The sequence below is a fragment of the Scyliorhinus torazame genome, chromosome 7, assembly GCF_047496885.1.
Source record: "Scyliorhinus torazame isolate Kashiwa2021f chromosome 7, sScyTor2.1, whole genome shotgun sequence".
Lineage (NCBI taxonomy): Eukaryota > Metazoa > Chordata > Chondrichthyes > Carcharhiniformes > Scyliorhinidae > Scyliorhinus > Scyliorhinus torazame.
The window spans coordinates 200,550,120-200,574,155 of record NC_092713.1 but is presented as its reverse complement, the minus strand read 5'-3'; the positions used below and the strand labels follow the sequence as shown (position 1 = coordinate 200,574,155).

Sequence of the window (24,036 nt, the reverse complement as noted above, 5' to 3'; positions counted from 1 at the left end):
ATTGGGAAAGACTTGCATTTATCTGCACCTTTCACGATCACAGACTGTCCCAAGCACTTTCCAGTCAATGACATACGTTTGAAGTGCATTTGCTGTTGTAACGTAACATAGAAAATCCCCACATAAAGCAATGTGATAATAACCAAATAATCTGTTTATGTGATGTACGTTACTGGTCTGCCCTGCCCTTTTTTTAAATGGTGCAGTGCGATATTTCATGTCCACCTGAGAGGGGGCCTCGATTTAATATCTCATTTCACACAGACACTCCTGGCAATGTTGCACTCCCTCAGTACTGTACTGGGGTGTTTGCTTTGATTTTTGTGCTCAAGTGTCTGCTGTGGAACCTGAACAACCTAACCAGGCTTGCCTGTAATGGTTGATCCAAACCTGTAACCCGTGTGCTCCTGTATTTGCAATGGTCAACAGGTCTCAAATGCATTGATCAGATGAGTGATATTGTACCTATGCCATTACTTTAATTGAACCTCCGAGGTGGTGTTTTGTCAGATATGAAAATTCAATGAAAGAAGATAAGAGTGTTGCAACTGTACTTACAGGCACCTGAATCCTAGCCCTATAACTGTGCTTACAGGCACCTGAATCCTAGCCCTATAACTGTACTTACAGACACCTGAATCCTAGCCTTATAACTGTACTTACAGACACCTGAATCCTAGCCTGATAACTGTACTTACAGACACCTTAATCCGAGCCCTATAACTGTACTTACAGACACCTGAATCCTAGTCCTATAACTGTACTGACAGGCACCTAAATCCTCGCCCTATAACTATACTTACAGACACCTGAATTCTAGCCCTATAACTGTACTTACAGGCACCTAAATCCTAGCCCTATAACTATTTACAGGCACCTGAATCCTATCCCTATAACTGTACTTACAGGCACCTGAATCCTAGCCCTATAACTGTACTTACAGGCACCTGAATCCTAGCCCAATAACTGCACTTACAGGCACTGAATCCTAGCCCTATAACAGATGCCTATAAGTACGGTTATAGGTCTAGAATTCAGGTGCCTTTAAGTACAGTTATAGGGCTAGAATTCAGCGTACTGCCACCGGATCCATGGGCACCTCAGCCAGCTGGTTCTCCATGCCCAAATTCGGGTCTGACACGTCGGCATCCCACATCTCCACGTCGTGGGATATGTGTACTTCAGGGGATGGCACTGGTGGCAGTGCCAGAGGGAGTGGAGGTGCCATACATAATAATAATAATAATCTTTTATTGTCACAAGTATGATGTTACTGTGAAAATCCCCTAGTCGCCACATTCCGTTGCCTGGTGGGGTAAGCTGGTAGGGGAATTGACCCCATGCTGCTGGCCTTGTTCTGTATCACAAACCAGCTGTCTAGCTCACTGAGCTAAACCAGCCCTCTGCCTGAATCTGAGGTGGAGCGGTCCTGCCCGCTGCGGACTTTCCCTCCAATATCGGACAACACAAGGCCCAATCACATGTGCAGCCATCATCCCATTAGCAGAATGCGGCGTGGGCCGGTAATAAAATAAAAAACAGGCTAATGAATCACCAGCGAACCCGTAGTTTGCTCCCGCGTGCCCTGCTTAACTGTTTGTACTGCCCATTCGAACAAGCCATTCGAAGCCGGGTGACAGACGCGGTCCATTTGAACAGATGCCGTTTGCCTGTAAGAAAACACCAAATTCCATGATGGTGAAGGCTGTCCCGTTGTCTGAGACCAAGACCTCCAGGATCACATGGTTGCAGAAATGTTGGTGGAGCTTCTCGATCGTGGCCCGCGTGCAGTGGATGCCGCGGTGCGGTGGACATCCAACCACTTTGAGTGTGCATCCACGATGAGGAGGAACACAGAGCCCTGAAAAGGCCAGGCGAAAGCAACGTGCAGTCTTGACCATGGCCTGCCTAGCCAATCCCAGATGGTGGCAGTCATTGGTTCTCCTTGCACTGTACGCTCTGTTTTGCCAATGTTTCAATGTCCGCATCGATGCCTGGCCACCAGCCATAGTTATGGGCCAGCATTTTCATTTTTGAGAACCCTGGGTGGCCGTTGTGCAGATCCTTCAGAATGTGTCCACAACCTTTCTCTGGCGGCACCACCACACGGGAACCCTATAGCAGGATCCCGCCTGCAACACTAAGTTCCGCTACTTTTGTTTTTTTTTAGAACATATTTTATTGAGGCATTTTACATTTTAAACATCAAATTTCGATAAAAACAAAACCACAATGATATACCCAACAAATCCCCCCGGGCACAAACCCCAGCCAACCTGCCTTACACAAACAGTGCCACCTTCTCCAACCACCTCCCATGCCTCCCCTTTCCCCCACCCCCCGCTGACAGTTTAATTTTTCTCAAAGAAGTCGATGAACGGCTGCCACCTCCGAGTAAACTCCTGCAACGAACCCCTCGAGGTGAATTTAATTTTTTCGAGTCTGAGAAACCCCGCCATGTCGCTAACCCACACCCCCGACTTTGGAGGCTCCGAGCCCCTCCACCCTACAAAGATCTGTCTCAGGACCACCAGGGAGGCAAGGCCAGGACGTCAGCCTCTCTCGCCCGCTGGACTCCCGGGTCCTCCGACACACTGAAGATCGCCACCTCTGGGCTAGGACCCGCCCTCATTTGTAATACCTCTGACATGATGTCAGAAAACCACTGCCAGAAACCCCTCAGCCTCGGACACGCCCAAAACATATTGACAGTGCCCACACCAATCATCCACCTCCTCATCCGGGCCACAGTTATGTGTGCCCTGTGGACCACCTTAAACTGTACCAGGCTGAGCTCTTCTTCCCACTTTCTCTTCACCTCCCCTATCGGGGCTCCCTCCCACTCCATCAGCTCCTTATTGCTCTCTGAGACCTACACCTCTCCTACTCCTGTTCTTGACACCATCTTATCCTGTAGCCCCTTGGGCGGCAGGAACGGGAAGGTTGAAACCTGCCTCCACACAAAATCCCTCATCTGCAGGTGCCGGAACCCATTCCCCCCTGGCAACTCAACTCCTCCTCCAGCTCCTCCAAGCTCGGGAAATCCTCATCAATAAAAAGATCCCCAAATCTCTCGATCCCTGCCTGCTGCCACCTCCATCCAGCCCCCCCCCCCCCGGGGCGAACCGATGATTATCGCATATCGGCGGCCACACCGATGACCCTTCTAATCCCATATGCTGCCTCCACTGTCCCCAGACCATCAGGCCGGCCACTGCTACCGGGCTTGTAGAGTATTGAGCCAACGAGAATGGCAGAGGTGGCCAGGTTGGCAATGGAAGCCGGCTGAAGGCATCCACATGGGGAGTCTTCATCCCTGGGTCTTCCCTAGGATGAATTCGTAAGTCTCCAATAAACTTAACGCTGAATCCGTGCCGATGCCACAGGCGGAATTGCCCTGTCTTCTTTTAACAACCCCAATAAGGGTTTGTGGTGCGTAAGGAACGTAAAGGTGTGTCCATATATGGAGTGATGAAAACCACTTCGAGGGTCTTGGAGGGAAAAGCGATGGGCCTTTCTGTCCCATCGTACACTCTGTGGGCCAAGACAGCCCCGGTGCCGAATGGCAAGGCAGTCGCAAGTCAGCAGGAGTGGCTTTGATGGGCCGAAATGTGTCAGAAGCCGCGAGGACGAAAGTTGCCGCTTCACCTCGACGAAATGTGTCAGAAGCCTTCTGCTGCGGTGGGTCCCAAACTCATCTCTGGCCCTTCTTTAAAAGCCGGTGCAAAGGGCCAGAGAAAGGCCCAGTATCGCCAAGTTCTGGATGAACTTCCTGTAATAATTGATTAGCCCCAAAAAGGAACGGAGTTCCATTGGATCCTTTGGGATGGGATCTGGTCTGATCGTTCTCACCTTGTCGCCAACTGGGTGCAATCTGTAACGGTCCGTGCAATACCCGGGGTAAATCACCTCCTGGGTGTGAAAGACGCATTTTCCTCTGCGCAACCGGACCCCTGCCACCTCAAAATGGTGGAGTACGTCTGCAAAGTCCAGCATGTGCTCTTTGTCTAACGACCCGGTGACCAAACCGTTGTCCAAATAAACCGCGTCTCGTGGCAATCCTCGAAGTACATTTTCCTCAACCCACTGGAAAATGGCACAGGCGGACGACACCTCAAAGGGCAACTTGGTATACTCGTATAAGCAGAACTCTGTGTACACCGTCACGTATTTCCGCAAATCGTGGTCTAGAACCAACAGCAAGTATGTGTGGCTCATTTCACGTTTGATGAAGATGCGCCCCCCACAGCTGAGCCGTGCCTAGAGGTCTTCAATTGGGGGTAATGGTCTAACCGGAAGGCACGGTTCACCATCATATTGTAATCCCCGCGGCTGACGGTGACATCAGATTTCAGGACTGGCACTATTGGTACCGCCCAATCTGTGAACTGTACCGGGTGGATGATTCCCAAGGGAGGCACGGTAGCACAGTGGATAGCACAGTTGCTTCACAGCTCCAGGGCTCCAGGTTCGATTCCCGGCTTGGTTCACTGTCTGTGCGGAGTCTGCACATTCTCCGGTACTCCGGTTTCCTCACACAGTCCAAAGATGTGCAGGTTAGGGGGATTGGCCATTTTAAATTGCCCCAGTGTCCAAAAAGTTTAAATGCGGTTACTGGGTTACGGGGATAGGGTGGAGGTGGAGGTGTGGGCTTAGGTAAGTTGATCTTTCCATGGGCCGGTGCAGACTCAATGGGCTGAATGGCTTCTTTCTGCACTGTAAATTCTATGTCTGTAACTGCTCCAAATGGTCCAGCTATGCTCCACTTTTGGTTTCAGGGCATAGGGAATGGGGTGGGCGCGAAAGTACTGTGGTTGTGCCAAGGGTCCATGAGAGCTTGGTGGCGGTCTCCCGGATAGTCCTCAGGCCTTTTTAAAATATATCCGGACACTTTGCCAGCACTGTGTTTGCTCCATCAGGGCACATCTAGCAAACCGCGCTGCCAATCCAAATGAAGGATCTTTAACCAATCGCGCCCCAGTACACTAGGCCCAGACCCCTGGACCACGAACAGTAATAAATTTGTGAACTGCTGTACTTTGTACTCGATGGGGACCAACCAGGTTCGTGCAATCGCTAGTGATTCCCGCACATATGTCGCTAAACGAGCATCTGTGTCCTTGAGCTCCAACTGGCAAAACTCCGGACCAGATGCGGTCGAACATGCCCCGATTTACCATGGAAGCGGCAGCCCCGATATCCAATTCCATCAGGATTGGGAACCCATTCGCCTGGACAGTGACACAAATGGGAGCCACACATGGTGCTGGCGGTCGTCGACCTCATCGTCTATGAAATGTGTCCTATCCTGAGTGATGGCTGCGCCCAGTGGGGTGGTGGGTGGGTTGGCTACCTCTCTGGTGCCTTTCTGTCCGGTCCTTCCAGTCACTGGTATACCGACCCCTCTGAGTTGGGTCCACCGAATTGGGTTTAATACACAATAGTTACCTACACTCACCACTCCCTGAAGGTTCCCTGTACCTGACCCACACTTGGACTGGGGTTTCGCCAAACTCCCCAGTTAAGGGTCAAGCCCCACCCCCTCATCGGCACAGATCGTATTCAGGTGAGGCCACGGGGAACCAAATGGTCCAAACCCCCTTGCCTCCATTCGGGTTATAACACAGCTCTAGGTCTGTACTAGCAAGTACCTGAGACTCAACCCAGTGACTCTATTACAGGCACCTGAATCCACCTGTAGTTACAGGCACCTGCATTCTAGCCATATAACTGTAGGTAAGTACCTGAGGCCCAGCCCCATGGCTGTACTCACAGGCGCCTGAGTCTTAGCCATATAACTGTATGTACAGGTACCCAAGTACAGGGCAGCACGGTAGCACAGTGGTTAGCACTGTGGCTTCACAGCACCAGGGTCCCAGGTTCGATTCCCCGCTGGGTCACTGTCTGTGCGGAACCTGTACGTTCTCCCCGTGGCTGTGTGGGTTTCCTCCGAGTGCTCCGGTTTCCTCCCACAGTCTAAAGACGTGCAGGATAGGTGGACTGTACATCCTAAATTACCCTTAGTGTCCAAAAAGGTTAGGAGGGATTATTGGGTTATGGGGATAGAATGGAAGTGAGGGCTTAAGTGGGTCGGTGCAGACTCGATGGGCTGAATGGCCTCCTTCTGCACTGGGTGTTCTATGTTCAATGTTCTATGTTCTACTGCTGCTTCCCTTGTCATCCACAGTGACTGATAATGAATATAAGACATGAGAATAAAGAGAATAGTAGAAAGGAAAGTGAAATGAGAGAAGAGAATTTGGAATGTCAGGTATTACATCCTCTTGCTACCTTGTGGCTTTTGGTTGCATTGCCGCACAACCATTTAAAGAGATGGATGCCTCCAGGATAGCTCCAGTTTTATGGCAGACTTAGCATTCCTTTTTAATTCTTTAATGCAATCAGAAGACTTTTGGGGCTTGGAGAGCAATGGACAGGACAAAATTCATTTATCCAAGTTTATTTCATTTGTAGCAATTAAACTTGGGCCTGTCCAAATCAAACCTTGTAACCAAAGTCCTGAGATGTCTTTGGAATTCATGCTATTGAGTCTATCCCATTATTCTGGTTAATTTTTAATTTTGGAAACCAAAAGCTACTGTAATTTATCAATTCCTGCAATGAACGAAACTCACTTGTGAAAACTAAAAAAAGCTTGAAGCCTAAGATGGTAGCAAGATCAATTACTGTTTTCGACACAAAGCTAAGTAAAATGGTTGCAGTGATTTATACTTATTGAGTAAGTGTTTCACGGTACCCACCCTGTTAGGCACAAGAGAGAGCTAATTTATCATAAAACGTACTGTACTTCTTAATTGCTCTTTCAAACAGCTTTACTGGAACCATGAACTCTGAATATGTCATTCTGATAACATCCCCTTTTCACATTCATTTTAATATTCAGTTACTTCCAGTTCTTTCGCCCGCTGCATCCATTTTCCTCCAACTTTTCAACTACATTATTTTCCACTGCAAAAAGATTTCAGGTAAGATTTCCCTGCTGCCCATGTGGTGCCGCTGGATGCCTGGGTGCCACCCAGTGTGACCTTTCACCTATTAGAAACACATGTTGCTCATTGGGAAGAGTTCACTGCTATAGACTACCCATAATTCAGCACTAATTGACGCTCCTTTGAGCAAATAAATCTTTCTGAAGAAGCTTAGAGATCTCTCAGTCCGATGTCCATTACTCTTCGCTCAATTAACATCAGCAGTGGCGAACTGGTCATTCGTCTCATTGTGGGGCCTTGTCCATAAATGGCTGCACATTTCCTCCCAAACCTAGAGTCATCAAAATTCAAAGAGTGATTCATTGACTATGAAGCACCTTCGAAATCTATGAAAGGTAGGATAGAATTGCAAGTTCCTTTCTTGCTGCAAAAATCCTAATCCATGTTCCTATCAATTCGCAGCTTGATTTGCCTAGCATACTCTTTCTTGACCCGTTGATCTGAACTTTCCATAAACTGCAAGTCATCTCAACGAGTGGAATTTTTCACTTCTGCACAGAGTGCTGGCTGAGGCGCGAAAACTGGCATTCTGCTCGCCAGCTGCACATCCTGCTTTTCTCACCACATTGTGCAGCACTCCGCAAAGGAAAATGGCGGTGTGGCCCGCGCAATCAGGCTGGTGGGGTGGGGCTGACAAAAACCTAAAGAGTGCCCCAATTTCAATAAAACAGGAATCATCCCTCCCTTCACCTCCTCCGCCCACAGACATGGGGATCCCCCCACAGATACATGGAACCTCCCTCACTCATTGGAACTGCCCAACGGGCTCCCCCCCGACACTGCTCCCAAGATACCGGAGACAGTGACAGGACTTTGAGAGGCAGTGTCAGGGGGCAGTGCCAGGGCAGTCATAGAATTTCTACAGTGCAGAAGAAGGCTACTCGGCCCAATGAGTCTTCACCGACCCTCCGAAAGAACAACCTAACTAGGCCCACCACCCCCTCCCCATCCCCCTAACACCACATAACCTGCATATCTTTGGACACGAAGGGGAAACTTAGCATGGCCAATGCACCTAACCTGCACAGCTGTGGATGATGGGTGTTCTGTGCCACCACAGAAATGAAAATGAAATGAAATGAAAATCGCTTATTGTCACAAGTAGGCTTCAAATGAAGTTACTGTGAAAAGCCCCTAGTCGCCGCATTCTGGCGCCTGTTCGGGGAGGCTGGTACGGGAATTGAACCGTGCTGCTGGCCTGCCTTGGTCTGCTTTAAAAGCCAGCTATTTAGCCCTGTGCTAAACCAGCCCCTGATGGCAAACTCGATTTGGAACATTTGGCCATTCACCTGTATCGGGACACGAATGGGGGCCACACGGAGCACTGCTAAACAGTTCAGCTGCATCTCAGCTGGGAGGAAACCGGAGTATCTGGAGGAAACCTATGCAGACATGGGGAGACAGTGGAAATTCCACAGTCACCCACGGCTGGAATTGAACCCAAGTCCCTAGTGCTGTGAGACAGCAATGCTAACCACTGTGCCACCGTGCTACCTAGCACAGGGTACTGCATGGGCACATCCCTCGCCCCTCCCAGGGAGCTGTACTTGCCTGTGTGCCCCCAATAGATCCCCTTCGACTGGCTCCCACTTTAAAAGCCTGTTGTAAACCCTGACGTGACAGGGAGATCCCAATATGGAGGGAAGATGGAGCAGGGAAGCTTTCTAATGTTATTATAATTGATTTAAATGAGGATCCCAACCTTTCCCATCACTAGTGGGGGGCAGGGAAAATCTGAAAAACGAGGTCTCACTGGTGAGATTCTCATTTTTTGGTTCTCGGGCGATTTGTGAACTTGTGGGGAAAATCTTGGTCGACGTTTCCATATCTGTATTAAGGTTGCGCCACTCTTACCCAGGGTGACCAACTGTGAGTAAATGTATTGGTCACGGCACCCCGGTCGAGGTAGGCGTCAACCCCGGGGCCGGGTCTTGACCCAGAAGAGGCCGAGGATGAGGCTGAAATGCAGCTGAACTGTTTAGCAGTGCCCCGTGTGGCCCCTATCCGGGTGCCGATACAGGTGAATGGCCATATGTTCCAAATGGAGTTGTACACGGGAGCTGCCGTTTCTGTGGTGGCACAGGGCACCCTTGACCTTATTAAAAGGGGCGTACATACTTTGACTTTGGCTGACGTAGCTCGTTTCGCTCCTTATACTGGGGAATGGCTGACTATTATGGGGTCCGCCCTTTATAGTGCCTAGCAGTTCGCCTTCACCCCATTGTCGTGCAAGGAAGCGACCCGAGCCGCGATTGGTTACACCAGCTGCAGTTGGATTGGCAACATAGACCGCGAGAACCCACTTGGAGGACATGTGCTGTACTGAGCAAATTCCCGAGGTTTTCCAGCCTGGCTTAGGTACAAGTAATGAGGCTGTGACTAAGATCCATGTGGACCCCGAGGCCCAGCCGTGATATTTTGGTGCCTACGCTTTAGTGGAGAAAGTCGAGGCCGAACTTCGTTGCTTGGAGAGTTTGAGCATCATTAGACCTGTGCCCTTCGCCCATTGGGCGGTGCTGGTCATGAAGCCGGGTAAGGCAGTCGGCCTCTGCAGAGACAATAAATTGACAGTGAACATGACTTTGAGGTTAGACCGTTATCCTTTACCACGGATCGAGGATCTTTATGCGACATTGGCTGGTGGCTGTACATTTACGTAATTGGACATGAGGGTTTGGACACAGATATCGAGATGTTGGACCAACAGTGCTCCATCTGTCAAGAATACCAGAAGCTCCCGCGGCAGCACCCCTGCACCCTTGGGAGTGGTTGGTGCGCTCTTGGGTTCACGTACACACCAATTTCATTGGTCCATTCCAGTGTTCAATCTTTTTCGTCCTGGTGGCCGCCCACTTCAAGTGGTTGAAGGTCCACAAGATGGACACGATCACCTCCCGGATGATCATCGAACAATTGTGCATTTCTTTTTCCACCATGGGACTCCGGGTTGCTCACAATGGATAATGAAGTCACTGGGGTAGCTCATGCTGAGATGTTAATGGGTTGTAAGCTTCATACTGAGTTTTATACTCCTGGACAGCAGTGCTCAGATGCTCTGTAACCAAGATTTGCAAGGATGTTGCCCGGTTCATTGTCGACCTCTTCGATACTTCTCACCTGATGGCACGGTGTTCATTCATAACTTCAACTACTTGCTGGCTTTCTGGGATTATTCTCCATCAAACAGAGCCAGTCTCTTACCAAGTTCAGGTCCGGGGGCAACTGATGAGATGGCATTTGGATCACATTCGCTCATGACGGTTGCTCTCTCATGAGGTTCCTGGGAAGAAATCTGTCCTAGATCCTCCGACTCCATTGCCAAACCAGCCTGCTGTATTGCCTCCAATTTGTCATGACGTGGACATGCCCGACATATCCTACAATTCTGAAATGGAGATGCAGAAGTCTGAGGGCTCGGATGCTGATTCAACAATTCAGCCGCCTCCTGCCGATCATCCACAATGGCGTTCCTGCCACAGACAACATTCACCGGTGAGGTATATGCCGATGGATCCGCCGCATCAGGTATATGATGATTTGTCAGAACCACTGAAGAGAGTCCAACGTCATCCACCTGCTCGTCCTTCTCCTCCTCATCGGTCCTCGAAGGTGTCTTTGGACTGTTGGGGGAGAGGAATGTAATATCCCACACGGGACATATAGGGTGGGAATGATTATCTTCCCTGTGGCGCTTGCGAATTATGAGCTCCACCGATAAGGGGCAGGGAAACTCTACTAACAAATGTATAAAAGGTCGGCCAGTAAGGCCCCAACCAGAGAAGGAACCTGGTAGGGATTTACCGAGTAGTGTAGCTATCGTTGTTGTAAATAAACCTAGTTCTTTATTTTATTCAGTGTGGACTCCCTTTGTCCTCATTAAACTACCAATATCAGGCACAATCCTGTGGTCATGGTGAACCGGAAAAGCAGCTTGCCGTGGCACAGCATTGCCCTTGAAAGCCGGGAAACCCTGCTCCCGCGATCTACCCGGCTCGCAACGCAATCTCGCGAGAAGTTGCAGTAAGCCTTACTCTAATGTGCAGATTTCCGAGGTACTTGAGGGTTTGGGATTCAACCCCTTCACCTCCGAGACCTCGGCCATTTGGTTCTGGCCCCCGCAAACGTGGACCAGACCGAATGGCACTCATGTGGCTCTACAAGGGGATCAGAGGCCCACAGCTGCATGCCCTTTGGGCTGGATGGTTCCCTGGCACTTCTGGTACCACCTGGGCACCCTGGCAGTGCCAGATTGGCACCTTGGCAATTCCACCTGGGTGCCAGCCTGGCACTGCTGAAGTGCCCAGCTGACATTGCCAGGGTGTCAGGTTGACATTGCCTAGGTGCCAAGCTGGCAGTTTTTGCAAGCGCACAATCGGGCCGTGACTGCCCGGCATGGGGGTTGGGGGGCGCGGGTGGGGACTGGGACCCTCTCATATTGCGTTCGGGCTGGGGTGGGTCAGAGATTGTTTTGGGGCCTCGGAGATCGGGACGCCAATTTAACAGTGTGGTTGACTCTGAAATGGCCTTAGCAATCTGGGAATTAGGAAGGGACAACAAATGCTGGCCTTGCCAGAGACACCCACGTCCCATGAACAAATGATAAAAAAGGACACCTTTTAATTCATTACCAGCAGCAGAAGTTAGGTTCCCAGACCTGTAGTTTCCAAGATTACCCCAATGGATAATTTTAACATTAATTCTTTTAATCCTCAGACACGATTCACATTTCCGAAGACAGTGAGAAGGGCTTGAAAATTTGGCCGGTCATTTCTTTAAGTGCTAGGAATCTCATTTGGGACTGGTGTCCTGCCTTCCCTTATTCCTCAACCAAGCAATCATTACCTTCTCTGAATCTTCACAGGATGTGCTGACAGAGTGGGGATACAGAATGTGGTACAGTGGACTCACGCCGATTATTTGCACATCCGTTTACTGTCATGATCACAAGCCTATTTATTGGCTTCAGGCTGTTGCAGTAATTGAATGTAAGGACATTCAGATCCTGTATAAATGCAGGGTTAGAATGATCCCCAAACTGTCATTTTTATCGTTGGAGCTAACTGAAAATCTGTAGCAGGTGTATAAATGTTCAAAACAATTCTATTGCACATGAAGTGGAGACACCGACATTTATTTGAGTGACATAATTGGCCGGGGATGTTGGATGGAGGGACTTTTATTTTGTTATAAACTGCAGCACAATTCTAGTTGCTCCAATCCCTGAAACCTCATCCATCATTGCTGTCAGGAAATGAATGCTTTTACGTTAGCCTGAACAATGGGTTGTGTTTAAACACCAGTTTTAAGGTAACAGACTGAAAACTTCAGAGAAACCTGTCAATCACAGGCTGCAGCTAGAGAGAGACTGACGACGGTTCAGATGTGATGCCATTTCAATGTCATGTGCATGACAACATCAGACTTCAATTGTTACACTTTCAGACTTCCATGATCTAGGAGGATGCTGAGCCAGTGAAGAGCAAAAACCTTAGTATCAGCAAACCTTGAAATGTGTTGCTTTCTTGGACTGGAGCTGGTCAATTGGTCGCCATGTTACTGATATTGCCTGTGCTGAGACATTTTGCAATGTTCCCTCTTGGGTACAGGGTCTCGATAGGATTTCTTTAGGGTGAACCTGTTACCTTAAGAATGCTACCATGGACTGTTATTCGTAAAAGATAATATATAATTCTTGTTCATTTAAAGATCTATGTAGATCTTGGTCTCTACACAAGGTTGTGATTCTGCACCCCACCAGATCACAGTTACTTGATCTTTTCTTTTATAAACTTAGATTACCCAAATAATTTTTTACAATTAAGGGGCAATTTAACATGGCCAATCCACCTGCCCTGCACATCTTTGGGTTGTGGGAGAATGTGCAATGAAAAGCATTGGGGGGTCTGGGTGGGGGGAATACCCTGGCATGGGAGGGGTGCATTAGGTATTGGTGGGGGCATGGCAAGTGTGTGTGGATGCTGAGGGGGTGTGGGGTGGTGAGCGCAAATGCTTTTTTGTTTTTAGTGTGACTGGGCAAAGTCCCACAGCACAGAGATGAGTCATTTAAACAGCCCGCCTCTGCATACAAAGGCTTAAACTGAGGCATAAGATCAAAAGAAATAAGAGCAGGAGTAGGCCACTCGGCCCATCAAACCTGCTCCACCAATGGAATCATGGCTGATCTGATTGTGACCTTAACTCCACTTTCCTGCCTGTTTCCATAGCAACCCCGACTGCCTTGCCCCATAGCACCCAACTCCCTTGCTCAAAAGTCTGTCCAACTCAGCGCTGAATATAAGCTGAGCCCGATTGAACATGTGAAACAAGTCCAACAAATGCCTTGAAAGTGATATTCTGCAGGATTGCAATTTTTTTAATAAACATTTTATTGAGGTATTTTTGGTATAGAAACAACAACAAAATAGTCAAGATACATGAAACCATAAACATAGTGCAAAAACCGTACAGGTTCCACCCTTATTAACCCCCCTACTCTAACCTAAACTACCCCCCCCCCGCCCCCCGGGTCTGCTGTTTCTCCATACAGAGAAAGCTAACCATGTCCGATAGTCAGGTCTCTGGCTTCGGGGGCTTTGGGTCCCTCCATGCCAATAGTATCTGTCTCCGGGCTACCAGGGAAGCAAAGGCCAGAACATCTGCCTCTTTCTCCTCCTGGATTTCCGGATCTTCCGACACCTCGAAAATCGCCACCTCTGGACCCAGCGCCACCCTTGTTTTTAACACCGTGGACATGACGTCCACAAACTCCTGCCAAAATCCCCAAAACTTTGGACATGTCCAAATCATGTGGACATGGTTCGCTGGTCCACCCGCACAATTTGTGCACCTGTCCTCCACCCCAAAGAATCTGCTCATCTAGGCCACTGTCATGTGAGCCCAGTGAACAACCTTAAATTGTATCAGGCTGAGCCTTGCACATGTTGCAGATGAGTTGACTCTACTCAACGCATCTGCCCATAAACCATCCTCTATCTCACCTCCCAGCTCCTCCTCCCACTTTCGTTTCAGCTCCTTGGTCTGCATCTCCTCCGACCCCATAAGCTCCTTATAGATGTCTGAAAAGCTCCCCTCCCCTACCCACCCTCTGGAAGTTACCCTGTCCTGAATCCCCCTCAGCGGTAGGAGTTGGGAAGGTTGCGACCTGTTTACGAAGGAAGTCCCGCACCTGCAAGTATCTGAATTTGTTTCCCCTCGCCAGCCCAAACCTTTCTTCCGTCCTGGAAGAATGAGGATCCTCCTCATACTCGGAAAGCTCCCCTCTATGAACACATCCACCATCCTCTCAATCCTCTCAATCCCCGCTCTCCGCCATACCCGGAACCCCCCCATCTATACTCCCCGGGGCAAACCGGTGATTATCACAGATTGGGACCCAGACCGATGCTCCCGCTGCTCCCAGATGCTGCCTCCACTGGCCCCAAACTCTCAGGGCCGCCACCACCACGGGGTTGGTGGAGTACCGCGCCGGCGGGAGCGGCAGAGGCGCAGTTACCAATGCCCCCAGACTGGTGCCCTTACAAGAAACCGCCTCCATCCGCACCCATGCCAAGCCCCGCCCCCACCACCCACTTCCTGATCATGGCAATGTTAGTCGCCCAGTAATGATTACTAAAATTTGGCAGCGCCAGTTATGACTCCGCGCAAGCATTACCTTCCTTACCCGCGGGGTCTTGCCCTCCCAGACGAAGTCCATGATCACCTGTTGACCCGCTTAAAAATGGACCGCGGAATAAAAATGGGGAGACATTGAAATACAAATAGGAACCTCGAGGGGACCGTCATTTTCACCGTTTGTATCCTCCCGGTCAGTGACAGCAGGAGCGCGTCCCATCTCCGGAAATCTTCCAGCCTCCCCGAACAGGCGCTGGAATGTGGCGACTAGGGGCTTTTCACAGTAACTTAATTTGAAGCCTACTTGTGACAATAAGCGATTTTCATTTTCATTTCATTTTTTTCATTTGGTCCACTAGCCGGGCCAGATTTAATTTATGCAGCCAGTCCCATTCCCGCGCCACTTGGATGCCCAGGTACCTAAAGCTACGCCCTACTGACCTAAACGGCAGCTCCCCCAGTCGCCCCTTCTGTCCCCTCGCCTGAACCACAAACATCTCACTCTTATCCATGTTTAGCTTATACCCCGAGAACTGGCCAAATTCCCCTAAAATCTTCATGATTTCCTCCATCCACTCTACTGGGTCCGAAACGTACAGAAGCAGATCATCCGCATAGAGCGAAACCCTGTGCTCCCCCACCCCGACCAGTCCCCTCCAGCCCCTTGAAGCTCTCAGAGCGATTGCCAACGGCTCTATAGCCAGAGCAAACAACAGTGGGGAGAGGGGGCATCCCTGTCTCGTCCCCTGGTGCAGTCTGAAGTTGTCCCGTTTGTCCGCACGCTTGCCACCGGAGCCTGATACAGTAACCTGACCCAGTCAATAAAGCCCCGCCCAAATCCGAACCGTCCCAGTACCTCCCACAGATAGCCCCATTCTACCCGATCAAAAGCCTTTTCTGCATCCATTGTGATCAATACCTCAATCTCCCCACCTTCCGGGGGCATCATGATCACATTTAGTAGCCTTCTTACATTGTCCACCAACTGCCACCCTTACCAACCCCGTCTGGTCTTCCCCAATAACGTCCGGAACACAGTCCTCAATCCTGGAGGACAAGAGTTTGGCCAGCAGCTTGGCATCCACATTCAGCAGGGAGATCGGCCTGTAGGACCCACACAGCTCCGGCTTCTTGTCCCACTTCAGAATCAGCAAAATCATTGCCTGTGACATCGTCGGGGGCAGCACCCCTCTTTCCCTTGCCTCATTGAACATCCTCAACAACACCGGCCCCAGTATCCCCGAGAACTTTTTATAGAACTCCACTGGGTACCCATCTGGACCCGGGGCCTTACCCGCCTGCATGGCCTTCAAGCCCTCCACTATCTTTTCCAGCCCGATTGGGGCCCCCAGCCCTTCTTCCCGCTCCCCGTCTACCGTCGGTAAATTCAGCCCCTCCAAGAAGCGCCTCATCCCCTCCGGCTCCGTAGGGTGTTCCGACCTGTACAGCCTGCAGTAAAAATCTCTAAATACCCCTGCTGGATCACCAACCAGGTTCCCATCTCCGTCCTTTACTTTCCCTATCTCCCTAGCTGCCTCCCTCTTTCTAAGCTGCTGTGCAAGCATCTGCTGGCCTTTTCCCCATGTTCATAAATTGCCCCCCTCACCTTTCTGAGCTGCTCCACCACCCTCCCTGTGGGCAGCAAGCTAAACTCTGCCTGCAGCCTCCGCCGTTCCCTCAGGAGCCCTGCCTCTGGGATCTCCGCATACCTCCTGTCGATCCGTATTATCTCTTTTACCAGTCTGTCCGTCTCTGCCCGGTCAACCTTCTCCCTATGAGCCCGGATCGAGATCATCTCTCCCCTGACCGCCGTCTTCAGTGCTTCCCAAACCACTGCTGCTGAAATTTCCCCCATGTCGTTGACCTGCAGGTACTTCTGAATGCATTTCCGCAGCTCGCACACCCCTTCATCCGCCAAAAGTCCCACATCCAACCTCCAGTGCGGGCGCTGGTTACTGTCTTTACTAACCTGCAGGTCAACCCAGTGTGGAGCATGGTCTGAGATTGTGATCGCCGAGTACCCCGTGTCCACCACCCCAGCCAGCAAGGCCCTGCTCAAAATAAAGACATCAATCCGGGAATACACTTTATGCACATGTGAGTAGAAGGAGAACTCCTTCACTCTCGGCTGCCTAAACCTCCATGGATCCAACCCCCCCTCCCCACCCCCCCGCCCCCCCATCATATCCATGAACCCTCTTAGTTCCTTTGCCATTGCTGGCACCCTGCCCATTTTCGTGCTTGACCGGTCTAAGCCCGGGTCCATAACTGTGTTGAAGTCCCCTCCCATGACCAACCTGTGCGAATCCAGATCCGGTATCTTCCCCAGCATCCTCTTTATAAACTCCACATCATCCCAATTTGGCGCATATACATTCACTAATACCACTGACACCCCCTCCAGTTTCCCACTGACCATAATGTACCGACTTCCCACATCCGAGACTATTCTACCCACCTCAAACATCACCCACTTATTGATCAGTATCACGACCCCTCTAGTCTTTGAATCTAGTCCTGAGTGAAATACCTGGCTGACCCAGGCTTCCCTCAGTCTAACTTGGTCCGTTACCTTAAGGTGCCTCTCCTGCAACATCACCACGCCCACCTTCAATCCCCTAAGATGCGCGAACACACGTGCCCTTTTGACCGGCCCATTTAACCCTCGAACATTCTAGGTGATCAGCCTAGTCGGGGGGGGGCTCATCCCCGCCACCCCCCCCCCCCCCCCGCCCCGCCGATCAGTAATCATTTTTAGGCCCGCCACCAGCCTGTGGTCCCCGCCTCCACCGGTCCATCCCCAGGCAGCCCCCGCCCTCCTCTTGTCCCTCAGCCCAAGTCCCTTCCTCGCCAGCAGAACATTCACCCCCCCTCCCCCCCTACCAACATCACCCTGTAACCCAATCCCTTTCCTAAACCAAACATGTACACACACCCCACTGCGCTTCTGAGAGCTAGCCCACCCAGCTAGCTTGGTGGCCCCCAACCCCGGCGCCAGATAGTCTCCCACCTATTGTTCCCTCCCCTGCTCATGCAAACAAATTCCAACATCAAACAATCCCCACACAATTGCCCAACAGAAAAACACCAAGATCAAAACTAGCACACCATCCCCCAACAGTGCAAATGAAAACCTAAACTCACCCAGCTCTACTGCGGGTTCCAAGCAAAACGAGAAACCTTTTACAAAAACAGAGAAACAAAACAGAGAAAACAGAAACGCGAACGTTGCAGCCAAGTTCAAAAGTTCTCAGTCCTTCGTCAGCCCTTTCTTTCTTGCAAAGTCCAACGCGTCCTCAGTCGACTCAAAGTAAAAGTGCTGATCCTCATGCGTGACCCAGAGGCAGGCTGGGTATAACACTCCAAATGTCACTTTTTTCTTGAAAAGGATCGACCTGATCCGATTGATGCCTGCTCTCCTCCTGGCCACTTCCACGTTCAGGTCTTGGTAAACCCGCAGGATGCTATTGTCCCACTTACAACTCCGTGTCTGCTTGGCCCACTGCAGAATATGCTCCCTATCTGAAAACCTGTGGAATCACACCACCATGGCCCTCGGGGGATCTCCCATTCGCGGCTTCTTCGCAGGTGCTCTGTGAGCCCTATCCACCTCCAAGGGCCGGGAGAATGTCCCATCCCCCAGCAGCTTCTCAAACATGCCTGCGACATATGCCCCAGCGTCCGTTCCTTCGGACCCCTGCTGGAGGTTCTGCTGGCGGGACCTATTCTCTAGATCCTCCACCTTCTCCAGAAGCTTCTTTTGCTGGTCCCTCAACATCCCCACCTCCAGCTCCACCACAGTCTGATGCTCCTCCTGCTCAGCCAGCGCCTTCTCCACCTTCTGGATCACCCGATCCTGGGCGTCCAACCTGAGCTCCAGCCGCTCAATTGACGCTTTTATCTGGTCTAAGCAGTCCCGTTTCTGCATAGCAAAGCCCTCCTGGATGACTTGCATCAGTTGCTCCATAGACTGCTGGGTCGACAAGCCAGAAGTTCGCCCCTCTACCATGCTGTCCCCTGTTGCAACTACAGCCCAAGTCTTCTGTCTTCTTATTTCTGTCCTTATGAACACTTCTAGTCCTTTTTTCCATGCACCGAAGTGGGAATTCAGTAGCGAATTGCCACTGACATCTGTTCTACAATTAAAGTCCATTAAAAGATCGGGGGAATAGGTCCAAAAGTCCGACCAGAGCGGGAGCCACCAAATGTGCGACTTACTCCTTCATAGCCGCCACCGGACGTCCGCCTTGCAGGATGGCATTTTGCCCAAAGTGCCTTGCAGATATAAAATATTTGTTTGTTTAATTTTCTGCTTGTTTCTTTCAGCCTCTCCCCAGCCCAACACCTCACACCCAAGAGAAGCCAGCACCTCTCACTTATTTTTTTTTTAGAAATATTTTTATTCAAATTTTTCCATATTTTCAACAAACATATTTTCCTTACAGAAAAAAGAAAAACAAAGAACACATAAATGTGTTGCTGCTGCTGACCACCTCCTAACGCCCCGCTAGAAAGTCTAGGAACGGTTGCCACCCCCTGAAGAATCCTTGCACAGACCCTCTCAAGGCAAATTTTACCCTCTCCAATTTAATGAACCCTGCCATGTCGCTGATCCAGGCTTCCACGCTCGGGGGCCTCGCATCCTTCCACTGTAGCAGAATCCTCCGCCGGGCTACCAGAGACGCAAAGGCTAGAATACCGGCCTCTTTCGCCTCCTGCACTGCCGGCGCGTCCGATACCCCAAATAGTGCTAACCCCCAGCTCGGCTTAACCCGGGTGTTCACCACCTTAGACACCGTCCTCGCAATACCCCTCCAGAACCCATCAAGCGCCGGGCACGCCCAGAACATATGGGTATGATTTGCTGGGCTCCCTGAGCACCCCCCACACCTGTCTCCCACCCCAAAGAACCTGCTCAGCCTCGCCCCTGTCATATGCGCTCTGTGAAGAACCTTAAATTGTATCAGGCTAAGCCTGGCGCAAGAGGAGGAAGAATTAACCCTACCCAGGGCGTCCGCCCACATACCCTCGTCTATCTCCTCCCCAAGCTCCTCCTCCCATTTACCCTTTAGCTCCTCCACCGAGGTCTCCTCCTCCTCCTGCATCTCCTGGTAAATCGCCGAGACCCTGCCCTCTCGAACCCACAACCCCGAGAGCACCCTATCCTGGATCCTGAGTGCTGGAAGCAGTGGGAACTCCCTCACCTGCCATCTTACAAACGCCCTTACCTGAATGTACCTGAAGGCATTTCCGGGGGGAAGCCCGAATTTTTCCTCCAGCTCCCCAAGGCTCGCAAACGTCCCATCTAAAAACAGGTCCCCCATCCTTCTGATTCCTGCCCTGTGCCAGCTCAGGAACCCTCCATCCATTCTCCCCGGGACGATCCGATGGTTCTCCCGGACCAAACCAAAGCCTCTACCTCACCTCTGTGGCACCTCCACTGCCCCCAAATTTTCAAAGTCGCCGCCACCACCGGACCCGTGGTGTACCTAGTCGGCGGGAGCGGCAGCGGTGCTATCACCAGCGCTCCCAGACTCGTGCCCACACAGGACGCCATCTCCAGCCTCTTCCACGCCGCCCCCTCCCCTTCCATTATCCACTTGCGTATCATCGCCACATTGGCAGCCCAGTAATACCCACACAGATTAGGTAACGCTAACCCTCCTCTGTCCCTACTCCGCTCCGGAAACACCCTTCTCACCCTCGGGATCTTTTTCGCCCACACGAATCCCATGATGCTCCTGCTGACCCGCTTAAAAAAGGCCTTAGGGATCAGGATGGGGAGGCACTGGAATATTAAAAGGAACCTCGGGAGCACCGTCATCTTCACCGACTGTACCCTACCGACCAAGGAGAGTGGCAACATATCCCAACTCCTCCTCCATCTGCTCCACCAGCCTCGTCAAGTTGAGCTTGTGTAGGGTTCCCCCAGCTCCTAGCCACCTGGATCCCCAGGTACCGAAAACTCCTTTCCGCCCTCTTCAGTGGAAGCTCATCTATCCCCCTTCCCTGGTCCCCTGGGTGTACCACGAAGAGCTCACTCTTCCTCACGTAGAGCTTATACCTGGAAAAGTCCCCAAACTCCCTGAGGATCCGCATCACCTCCGGCATCCCCCCCACTGGGTCCGCCACATACAGTAACAGGTCATCGGCATACAACGAAACCCGGTGCTCCTCCCCCCCCCCCCCCCCCCCCCCGGACCAGCCCCCTCCAGTTCCTGGAGTCCCTTAGAGCCATAGCCAAAGGCTCAATTGCCAATGCAAATAGCCAAGGGGGATAGGGGGCATCCCTGCCTCATCCCCCAGTACAGCCGAAAGTATTCCGACCTCCTCCGGTTCGAGGCCACACTCGCCACCGGGGCTTCGTAAAGTAGCCTAATCCAACTAATGAACCCCTCCCCGAACCCAAACCTCCTCAACATTTCCCAGACGTATCCCCACTCCACCCGATCAAAGTCCTTCTCCGCGTCCATCGCCGCCACTATCTCCGCCTCCCCTTCCACTGTATGCATCATGATTACGTTAAGGAGCCTCCGCACATTGGTATTCAGCTGCCTTCCCTCAACAAAACCCGTCTGGTCCTCGTGAATCACCCCTGGGACATAGTCCTCAATTCTGGTAGCCAACACCTTCGCTAACAGCTTCGCGTCCACGTTGAGGAGAGAGATTGGCCTGTACGACCCACACTGTAATGGGTCCTTGTCCCGCTTTAGGATTAGCGAGATCAGCGCCCTGGACATCGTCGGGGGTAGGGCCCCCTCCCTCGCCTCATTGAAAGACCTCACTAATAGAGGGCCCAGCAGGTCCATGTACTTCCGGTAAAATTCCACCGGGAACCCATCTGGCCCTGGTGCTTTCCCCACCTGCATACTCCCCAGCCCCTTAGTCAGCTCCTCCAGCCCTATCGGTGCCCCAAGCCCAGCCACCTGCCTCCTGCTCCACCCTCGGAACCTCAGACGATCCAAAAATCGATGCATCCCCCCCTCCTCCGTCGGGGGCTCAGACCTATACAGGACCTCATAAAAGTCTCTAAATACCCCATTTATTCCCACCACACTCCGCATCGTGTTCCCCGCTTTATCCCTAACTCCCCCAATCTCTCTCGCTGTCTCCCGCTTCCGAAGCTGGTGTGCCAACATCCGGCTACTCACACACAGCCCCTTGCGCTTTCCCCCTACTCACACACCGCCCCTTGCGTTTTCCTCCACTGCACCTCTGCCTTCTTGGTGGTCAACAGGTCAAACTCGGCCTGGAGGCTTCATCGCTCCTTGAGTAGTCCCTCCTCGGGGACCTCTGCATACCTCCTATCCACCCTTAAAATCTCCCCCACCAACCTCTCCCTCGCTCTCCTCTCCTTGTCCTTGTGGGCCCTAGTGGAGATTAGCTCTCCCCTAATCACCGCCTTCAGCGCCACCCAGACCACACCCACCTGCACCTCCCCATTATCGTTAGCCTCTAGATAGCTTTCAATGCACCCCCGGATCCGCCCGCTCACCTCCTCATCCGCCAGCAAGCCCACATCCAGGTGCCACAGCGGGCGCTGGTCCCTCTCCTCCCCTAGCTCCAGCTCCACCCAATGCGGGGCATGGTCTGAGATGGCTATGGCCGAATACTCCGTGCCCTCCACCCTCGGAATTAGTGTCTGCTCATAACGAAGAAGTCTATCCGGGAGTAGGTTTTATGGACGTGGGAAAAAAAAGAAAATTCCCTGGCCCCCGGCCTGACAAACCTCCATGGGTCCACTCCTCACATCTGGTCCATAAACCCCCTCAGCACCTTGGCCGCCGCCGGCCTCTTACCCGTCCTGGACCTGGAGCGGTCCAATGCTGGATCCAGTACCGTGTTGAAGTGTCCCCCCCATTATCAAGCTCCCTGCCTCCAAGTCCGGAATCCGGCCCAACGTGCGCCGCATAAATCCGGCATCGTCCCAATTTGGGGCATATACATTCACTAATACCACCTGCAACCCCTGCAGCTTACCACTCACCATCAATATCTACCTCCATTGTCTGCCACGATGTTCAGCGCCTCAAACGACACCCGCTTCCCCACCAAAATCGCCACCCCTCGATTCATTGCATCCAACCCCGAATGGAAAATCTGCCCTACCCACCCCTTTCTCAGCCTAATCTGATCTGCCACCCTCAAATGCGTCTCCTGGAGCATAACCACATCTGCCTTCAGTCCCTTCAGTTGCGCGAACACACGGGCCCTCTTGTCCGGCCCGTTCAGGCCTCTCACAGCCGGATCAGGGGGCTCCCCCCCCCCCCCCCCCCAACCCCCGCCGATTAGCCATCCCCTTTTCTAGACCAGCCACGTGCCCGCGCCTCCTGCACTCTCCATTCCCCCCAGCGGCAGACCCCCGCCCCAACTCTCTCTCCGAGCTCCAGCCTCACCTTTGGCCAATGCAGCAGCAACCTAGATCCCCCCCCCCCCCCCCCCCCCCCCCCACAGCTAGGTCCCACCCTAGCTGCGTTGCTCCCCCCATAGCACTCCCGTAAGTCAGCTGACTCCTGCTGACTCCGGCCACACCGACCACTTCATCGACCACCCAGTGTGGTAGTCTCTCCTGCCCCCCCCCTCCTGTCCATCAGCGGGCGCTCCTCTCCAACACCGCCCTTCCCCCCGGCCCTGTCCCTTTCCTTCCCTAGCGCGGGAAAAAGCCAGCACTTTCCATCAGACCGGCCCCACCCTCTTTGCCGCAGCTCCCTTTTGCGGCCTAATCCCAGCTCCCCCACCTCGGGTCTCCCATATCCCCTCCTTCCAACCACCGACGCCCACACTCTCACAAAACCCCCACTTCGAACCATTTCACCCTACCCCACCCAGCACCCAAGGAAACAATGCAGAACAGAATAGAACATCCCCCAACATCTCCCAAAGCACAGTAATCACAGTAGCCCCCCGCGACCTCCCCTCACAACCGACCCTCAGTTCGTGTCCAACATTTCAGCCTGAATAAAGGTCCACGCCTCCTCCGGCATCTCAAAGTAATGGTGCCGGTCCTTAAACATGACCCACAGTCGCGCCGGCTGCAGCATCCCGAATTTCACCCCCTTCCGATGCAGAACCGCCTTAGCCCGATTGTACCCGGCCCTCTTCTTGGCCACCTCCGCGCTCCAGTCCTGGTATATCCGGACCTCTGCATTATCCCACCTGCTGCTCCTCTCTTTTTTTGCCCATCTTAGGACACACTCCCTGTCCACCAAGCAGTGGAACCGCACCAATACCGCCAGCGGCGGCTCGTTAGACTTGGGCCTCCTCGCCAGGACTCGGTGGGCCTCATCCAACTCCAGGGGCCTCGGGAAGGCACCCACGCCCATCAATGTGTTCAGCATCGTGACCACATATGCTCCAGCATCCGACCCCTCCACTCCCTCCAGGAGACCCAGAA

General features: G+C 52.1%; 1 protein-coding gene across 1 annotated transcript in view; it reads left to right on the top strand.

Moving 5' to 3' along the window:
- Window positions 1–24,036, top strand: part of LOC140426781 (slit homolog 3 protein-like) — a 925,338-nt gene that overhangs the window by 529,549 nt on the left and 371,753 nt on the right. The window lies entirely within an intron of this gene.